Source organism: Macaca fascicularis, chromosome 14 (genome assembly GCF_037993035.2).
Source record: "Macaca fascicularis isolate 582-1 chromosome 14, T2T-MFA8v1.1".
NCBI lineage: Eukaryota > Metazoa > Chordata > Mammalia > Primates > Cercopithecidae > Macaca > Macaca fascicularis.
In genome coordinates, this window is record NC_088388.1 from 71057716 (window position 1) to 71066758 (window position 9043).

The 9043-nt window shown below is 41.7% G+C and overlaps 1 pseudogene; it reads left to right on the forward strand.

The window, feature by feature from the left end:
- Positions 1-6113: 6113 nt before the first annotated feature.
- On the forward strand, positions 6114-8698 carry LOC102116410 (splicing factor U2AF 35 kDa subunit-like; annotated as a pseudogene).
- The last annotated feature ends 345 nt before the right edge of the window (positions 8699-9043 follow it).

Genomic DNA, 9043 nt, shown 5'->3' on the forward strand with positions numbered 1-9043 from the left:
TTTAACCTTTTATGTATCTTCTTTGGATAAATGTCTATTCAGATCCTTTGCCTGTTTTAAAATTGAGTTAATTTGCTTTTTATTGTTGTGTTTTAAGAGTTCTTTATATACTCTGGATACTAGACTCTTATCAAATCTATGAGTTTCAAAGATTTTCTCCCATTCTATAGGTTGTCTTTTTACTTTCTTTCTTTCTTTTTTTTTTTTTTTTTGAGACAGAATTTCACTCTTGCCCAGGCTGGAGTGCAATGGTGCAATCTTGGCTCACTGCAATTTCCATCTCCCGGGTACAAGCGATTCTCCTGTCTCAGCCTCCCAAGTAGCTGGGATTACAGGCATGCACCACCACTCCCAGCTATTTTTTTTGTATTTAGTAGATACAAGGTTTCACCATGTTAGCCAGCCTGCTCTTGAACTCCTGACCTCAGGTGATCCACCCTCCTTGGCCTCCCAAAGTGCTGGGATTACAGGCGTGTGCCACCGTGCCCGGCATCTTTTCACTTTCTTGATAGTGTCCTTTAAGCGCAAAAGTTTTCATTTTCCTTTTTTTTTTTTTTTTTTAAACGGAGTCTTGCTCTGTCACCCAGACTAAAGTGCAGTGGTGCCATCTCTGCTCACTGCAACCCCCACCTCCTGGGTTCAAATGATTCTCCTGCCTCAGCCTCCTGAGTAGCTGGGATTATAGATGCCTGCCATCACACCCAGCTAATTTTTGTATTCTTAGTAGAGATGGGGTTTCACCATGTTGGCCAGGCTGGTCTCAAAACTCCTGGCCTAATGGTGATCCGCCCACCTCAGCCTCCCAAAGTGCTGGGATTACAGGTGTGAGCTGGCAGGCCCAGCCAAAACTTTTCAATTTGGATGAAGTTCCGTTTATTTTTTCTTGTTATTTGTGTTTTAGTGTCATATCTAAGAAATCATTGCAATATCTAAGAAACCATTGCTTAATCCTAAAAAAAAAATTGTGGTAAAACATACAAAATATAAAACATCACAATTTTGACCATTTTAAAGTTTATAATTCAAAGGCATTTAGTACACTCACAATGTTATGCAACTATCACCACTATTGGGTTCCAGAACGTTTCATCACCCGAAAGAAAACCCTACACCAGTTAAGCAGTTACTCCATTCCTCCCTTTCTCCATCCTGGCAACCATTCATCTACTTTTTGTCTCTCTATATATGCATATTCTGGACATTTCATATAAATGAAATAATACAATATGTGGCCTTTTATGTCTGGCTTATTTCACTTAGTATAATGTTTTCTTTTTTTTTTTTTTTTTTTTTTTTTGAGACGGAGTCTCGCTCTGTCGCCCAGGCTGGAGTGCAGTGGCCGGATCTCAGCTCACTGCAAGCTCCGCCTCCCGGGTTCACGCCATTCTCCTGCCTCAGCCTCCCGAGTAGCTGGGACTACAGGCAACCACCACCTCGCCCGGCTATTTTTTTTGTATTTTTTTAGTAGAGACGGGGTTTCACCGTGTTAGCCAGGATGGTCTCGATCTCCTGACCTCGTGATCCACCCGTCTCGGCTTCCCAAAGTGCTGGGATTACAGGCTTGAGCCACCGCGCCCGGCCCAGTATAATGTTTTCAAGGTTCATCCATGTCGTAGCATGTATCAGTACTTCATCCTTTCTATGGCTGAATAATATTAATGATATGGATACACCACATTTAGTTTATCCATTCATCAGTTGATGGATATTAGGGTTGTTTCTGTCTTTTGGCTATTGTGAATAGAAAAAGAAAAAACATGCAGAACTTTTTGTTTGAACATCTGCGTGTCTCTTAGGTATAACCTAGGAGTAGAATTGCTGGGTCATATAGAAATTCCGTTTAAGCTTTTCAGTGACTGGTAGACTCTTTTCCAAAGTGGCGCATCATTTTACATTCCTACCAGCAATAAATGAGGGTTCACATTTTTCCATATCCTTGTCAATACTTATTTCGTTACTTTGTTTTTGTTTTACCTTATAGTCATGCTAGTGGGTGAGAGTAGTATCGCATCATTTTGATTTGTATTTTTCTAATGACTAATGATATTGACGATATTAAGTATCTTTTCATGTATTCATTGGCCTTTTGTACATCTTTTTTTGGAAGATATTACAACCATATCTTCTAAGAGTTTTATCATAGTTTTAACTCTTATGCTTAGGTCTTTGATCCAGTGTAAGTTAATTTTTGTGTATGGTGTGGCGTAGGGGTCCAGTTTTTTTTTTGTATGTGGATAGTCAGTTGTCCCAACATCATTTACTATTCTTTTCATATTATGTTTCATAATTTTTCATTGAATGTTGGACATCATGTGTAGAACAGTAGAGACTGTAATAAATAGTATGAAGGCCTAGAAATGAGCATGCCTCTCCTTTTCATAGGCTGTTTCTGTGGGTAATTGAGGTAATTTAGTCTAGATTTGATCTGGTTTTAGGTTTTATTGTTACTATGGTTACCTTCAGTGTACCATCAGCTTTAAATTCCTCTAGCATTACCTTATGGTTAGGGTGGAGGCTGGGTTGGTAAAACTTTATCAGTTTTTTTTTATGTTTCAAAATTGATTAATTTTCCTCTTGACTCTTTCTATTCTTTTTGTCCTCATGGGTAATTACATTTTTTCCCACATTTAAAAATTGTGAAAAAATATACATAATATAAAATTTGCCATCTTAACCATTTATAAGTGTATAGTACAGCAGTATTAAATACACTTCATATGTTGTGTAAGCATCACCACCGTCCATCTTCATAATTCTTTTCATCTTGCAAAATGGAAATTCTATACCCATGAAACAGTAGCTCCCTATTCCTTCCTCCCCACAGACTCTGGAAACCACAATTCTACCTTCTGTCTCTGTGATCTTAACAATTCTATGTATCTTATATAAGTAGAATCATACAATATTTGTCTTTTTTGTTAATTTGTATGTATGTGTGTGAGGCAGAGTTTCACTCTGTTGCATGAGCTGGAGTGCAGTGGTGTGATCATGGCTTGCTGCAACTTCAGCCCCCCAGGCTTAAGTGATCCTTCTACCTCAGCCTCCCCAGTAGCTGACATCACAGGCCAGTGCTACCATACCCAGCTAATTTTTTTCATGTTTTTGTAGAGAAGAGGTCTTGCTATATTGCCCAGGCTGGTCTTGAACTTCTGAGCCCCAGCAATGCTTTCACCTCAGCCTCCCAAAGTGCTGGGATTACAGATGTGAGCCACTATGCCTGGCCAACATTTGTCTTTTTGTGACTGGCTTATTTCACTTTGCATAATGTCCTTAAGGTTCACCCATATTGTAGCATATGTTAGAATTTCCTTCTTTTTATGACTGAATAATATTCTGTTGTATGTATATGCTACATTTTGCTTATCTGTTCATCTGTTGATACTTGTGTTGCTTCCATGTTTTAGCTATTGTGAATAACACTGCTCTGAATATGGGTATACAAATATCTCTTTGGGACTCTGCTTTCAATTCTTTTGGTTATATACCCAGAAGTGAAATTGCTGGATTATATGATGATTCCATATGTAATTGTTTTAGGAACCTCCATATTGTTTTCCACAGTGGCTGTATCATTTTACATTTCCGCCAACAGTGCAAAAGGGTTCCAACTTCTCCAAACCCTCATCAACACTTGTTATTTTCTGATTTTTTAAAATAGCAACCATCCTAATGGGTCTGAGATGGTGTCTCATTGTAGTTTTGATTCACATTTCCCTAATCATTACTGATGTTGAGTATGTGTTTTTGTGCTTATTGACCATTTGTATATATTCTTTGGAAAAATATTTATTCAAATCCTTTGCCCTTTTTAAATTATTTTTTATTGAAAAAATTGAGAGTCTAATTCTGTCAAGCAGGATGGAGTGTGGTGGCACGATCTCTGTTCACTGAAACATCCACCTCCCGGGCTCAAGCAATCCTTCCACCACAGCCTCTCAAGGAGCTGGGACCACAGGCATGCCTCACCACGCCCAGCTAATTTTTTTGTATTTTTGGTAGAGGTAGGGTTTTGCTATATTGTCCAACCTGGTCTGGAACTCCTGGTCCCAAGCAACCTGATTACCTCCACCTCTCAAAGTGCTGGGCTTACAGGCATGAACCACTGCGCCCAGCTCTTCCCCCCGCCCTTTTTTTTTGAGACAGAGTCATGCTCTGTTGCCCAGGCTGGAGTACAGTGGTGTGATCTCGGCTCACTGCAACCTCCTCCTCCCAGGTTCAAGCAGTTCTCCTGTCTAAGCCTCCTGAGTTGCTGGGACTACAGGCGCATGCCACCACGACCAGCTAATTTTTTTTTATATTGTTATTAGAGACCAGGTTTCACCATGTTGGTCAGGCTGGTCTCGAACTCCTGACCTCTGGTGATCCACCCACCTCAGCCTCCCAAAGTGTTGGGATTACAGGCGTGAGCCACTGTGCCTGGCCCTATTTTTAAATCATGTTGTTTTATTTTTTCACTGTTGAGATTTATGAGTTCTCTATATAGTGTGGATATTAATCTCTTATCATACGTATAATTTGCAAATATTTTTTCCCATTCTGTGGGTTGCCTTTTTACTCTCTTGATAGTGTCTTTCATTGCACAGATTTTTAAATTTTTTATGAGCCCCGATTTATTTTTTGTTGTCTGTGCCTTTGTTGTCATTTCCAAGAAATCACTGTCAAATTCACAGTTGTAAAGATTAGCGCTATATTTTCTTTTAGAATTTTATACTTTTAGGTCTTATATTTAGATCTTTGATCCATTTTGAGTTGATTTTTGTATACGGTTAGATAAGGGTCCAAATTTATCTTTTTGCATGTGGATATTCATATTTCCCAGCACCGATTGTTAAAAGACTGTTTTTTTCCCCATTGAATGATCCTGGCACCCATATAGAAAATCATTTGTTCATATATGCAAGCATTTACTTCTGAGCTGTGTATTCTATTCAGTTGGTTTATATGTCTGTCTTTATGCCAGTATCATACTATTTGATTAGTAGAGCTTGTAGTAAGTTTTCCAGTCAGGAAGAATGAGTCTTCCAGCTTTGCTCTTCTTTTTTAAGATTATTCAGGGTCCCTTGAAGTTCCATATGAATTTTAGGATGCGTTTTTCTATTTCTGCTAAAAGCATCATTGGGATTTTGATACAGATTGCATTGACTCTGTAGATTGCTATGGAAACACTGGTAAATTCTTGTATGTTGAGTCATCCTTGCATTCCAGGAATAGATCCTACTTGGTCATGGTATATAATCCTTTTCATATGCTGCTAAATATGGTTTGCTAGTGTTTTGCTGAGTATTTTTGCATTAGTAATCATAAGGGATATTGGCTTGTAGTTTTCTTTTGTTGTAGTGTCTTTGTCTGGCTTTGGTATCAGGGCCTCACAGAATGAGTTAGAAATTGTTCTCTCCTTTTTTTTTTCTAAGTTTGAGAAGGATTGGTGTTCTTTAAATGTTGGGTAGAATTCAGCAGTGCATCAGTTGCAGAGCTTTTATTTCCCAGGAGACTTTTTATTACTCATTCAATCTCCTTGCTAGTTATAGGTTTATTCAGATTTTATATTTCTTTGTGATTTAGCCATGATAGGTTTTGTGTTTCTAAAGATTTATCAGTTTCATCTAGGTTATCCAATTTGTTGGCATGCAGTTGTTCATAGCACTCTCTGATAATCCTTTCTACTTCTGTAGAGTCTAGTAATGCCCTTGCTTTCATTTCTGATCTTAGTAATTTGACTCTTCTCCCTCTTTTGCTTAGACCATCTAGCTAAAGGTTTGTCAATTTATTGATCTTTTTAAAGAATCGATTTCTTGTTTGATTGATTTTCTCTGTTGTTTTCCTATTCTCATGTTATATACTTCTCATCTTTATTATGTCCTTCCTTCTGTTGGCTTTGGTTTTGGTTTGTTCTTTCTGGTTCCTTAAATTACAGTTAGGTTGTTGATTTGAGACTTGTTTTTTAATGCAGGCATTTATAGCTATAAATTTCCTCCTTAGCACTGCTTTCACTGCATTCCATAAGTTTTGGTGTGGTGCATAAATACTTACAGGTCATTTTCATGTACCCGTTAAGTATTTTCTGATTTCTCTTGTGATCAGTTGTTTGATTTTAATAATTTTATGAATTTTTTGTCGTTTTACTACTGTTATTGATTTCTAACTTATCTTGCTCTGTCAGAGAAAATACTTTGTATGATATCTAAATTCTAGGGCGGTGTTGGCAACAGTCTTGGCAGCGGCTGTGGTAGGTGGCAGGAGAAAAATGGCGGAGTATCTGGCCTCCATCTTTCGCACCTAGAAAGACAAAGTCAACTGTTCATTTTATTTCAGAATCGGTGCGTGTTGTCATGGAGACAGGTGCTCTTCGTTGCACAGTAAACCAACGTTTAGCCAGACCATTGCCCTCTTGAACATTTACCATAACCTTCAAAATTCTTCCCAGTCTGCTGATGATGTGTGCTGTGCTGTGAGCAATGTTGAGATGCAGGAACACTATGATGAATTTTTTGAGGAGTTTTTATAGAAATGGAGAAGTATGGGGAAGTTGTGGAGATGAACATCTGTGGCAACCTGGGAGACCACCTGGTGGGGAACGTATAGGTCGTTTTGTGTCTGGAATTGGTGGGTCCTCGGTCTGACTTCAAGAATGAAGCCACGGACCCTCGCGGTGAGCGTTATAGTTCTTAAAGATGGTGTGTCCAGAGTTTGTTCCTTCAGACATTCAGATGTATCTGGAGCGTCTTCCTTCTGGTGGGTTTGTGGTCTCGCTGTCAGGAGTGAAGCTGCAGACCTTCATGGTGAGTGTTACAACTCTTAAAGGCAGCGTCTCTGGAGCTGTTCGTTCTTCCTGGTGGGTTCGTGGTCTTGTTGGCTTCAGGAGTGAAGCTGCAGACCTTCGCAGTGAGTGTTACAGCTCATAAAGAGAGCGTGAAACTAAAGAGTGAGCAGCAGCAAAATTTATTGCAAGGAGTGAAAGAACAAGCCTTCCACCGTGTGGAAGAGGACCCCCCAGTGAGTTGTGGCAGATTGGCTTAGGCATCCTGCTTTTATTCCCTTATCTGGCCCCACCTACATCCTGCTGATTGGTCCATTTTACAGAGAGCTGATTGGTCCATTTTGACAGAGTGTTGATTGGTGCGTTTACAATCCTTGAGCTAGACACAGAATCAGAGTGCTAGTTAGCTAGATACAGAGTTAGCTAGATACGGAGTACCAATTGGTGTATTTACAAATGTCCCATGTACACTTGAAAAGAATGTATATGCTGTTGTTGTTGAGCACAGTGTTCTGTATATGCCCATTATATCTAGTTGGTTTACTGTGTTGTTTAAATCAAACACAGTGTGCTGATTGGTGCATTTACAATCCTCGAGCTAGACACAGTCACAGAGTGCTAGTCCTCCAAGCCTCCACTAGGTTAGTTAGATACAGAGCACCAACTGGTGTATTCACAAACCCTGAGCTAGACACAGAGTGCTGATACGTGTATTCACAAACCCTGAGCTAGACACAAAGTGCTGATTGGTGCACATACAATCCTCTGGCTAGATATAAAAGTTCTCCAAGTCCCCATCGGGTTCAGGAGTCCAGCTGCCTTCACCCAGTGGATCCTGCACTGGGACTGCAGGCGGAGCTGCCTGCCAGTCCCAAGCTGCGCCTGCACTCCTCAGCCCTTGGGCTGTCGATGGGACCGCGGGCCACTGGGCAGGGGGCAGCGCCCGTCAGGGAGGCTCAGGGAGCCCACTGCAGAGGGTGGGGGGTGCAGACACGGCAGGCTACAGGTCCCGAGCCCTGCCCCGCGGGCAGGCAGCTAAGGCCGGTCGGAATTTGAATGCGGAGCCGGCGGGCCGGCACTGCTGGGGGACCCGGTGCAACCTCCGCAGCTGCTGGCCCGGTCCGAAACCCCTCACTGCTCTGGGCCTGCGGGTCCAGCCGACCGCTTGGTGTGCGGGCCCCGAGCCCGCTCCTGCACGGGCCTGAACTCCCGGCGTGAACTTGCACTGGCCTGCGAGCGCAGCTTGCAGCCTGGGTTCGCCCCAGCGCCTCTCCCTCCACACCTACACCTTCCCGCAAGCAGAGGGAGGCAGCTCCGGCCTCAGCCAGCCCAGAGAGGGGCTCCCACGGTGCTGTGGTGGACTGAAGGGCTCCTACAAGCACCGCCAGAGTGGACACGGACTCTGACGCTGAGGCCGAGGAGGCACTGAGAGTGAGGGCTGCTAGCACATTGTCACCTCTCAGTTTTGCAGTGAGGAAGATGTGGAAAAGGCTGTGATTGACTTGAATAACCGTTGGTTTAATGGACAGCCAATCCACGTGGAGCTGTTGCCTGTGACCGACTTCAGAGAAGCCTGCTGCTGTCAGTATGAGATGGGAGAATGCACACGAGGCGGCTTCTGCAACTTCATGCATTTGAAGCCCATCTCCAGAGAGCCGTGGCAGGAGCTGTATGGGCGCCATTGCAAGAAGTGTAGATCAAGATCCCCATCCCTGGAGCATAGTTCTCGGTCTAGAGACCGTGGCCGTAGTGGTGGTGGAGGTGGTGGCAGAGGCCAGCATGACAGGAGGCCATCTAGAGATCACGAAAGATCTGGGCGATTCTGAGCCATGCCATTTTTACCTTATGTCTGTTAGAAAGTTGTGGTTGATTGACCACACCTGTTCATAAGGGGAATTTTTTTAAAACAACAACAAAAAACCCACAAAGATGGGTTTCTGAATAAAATTTGTAGTGATAACAGTAATAAATAAATAAATTTTATTGAGACAATTTGTGGCCTAACATATCTTGAAAAATGTCCCGTGTACACTTGAAAAGAATGTATATGCTGTTGTTGTTGAGCACAGTGTTCTGTATATGCCCATTATATCTAGTTGGTTTACTGTGTTGTTTAAATCCTTTATTTCCTTACTTATCTTCTTTCTGGTTCTTCTAATACTGAGAGTAGGATATTGAAGACTCCAACTACTTTTTTTTTTTTTTTTTTAAATATTGTACTTTAAGTTCTAAGGTACATGTGCACAACGTGCAGGTCTGCTACATATGTATACATGTGCCATGTTG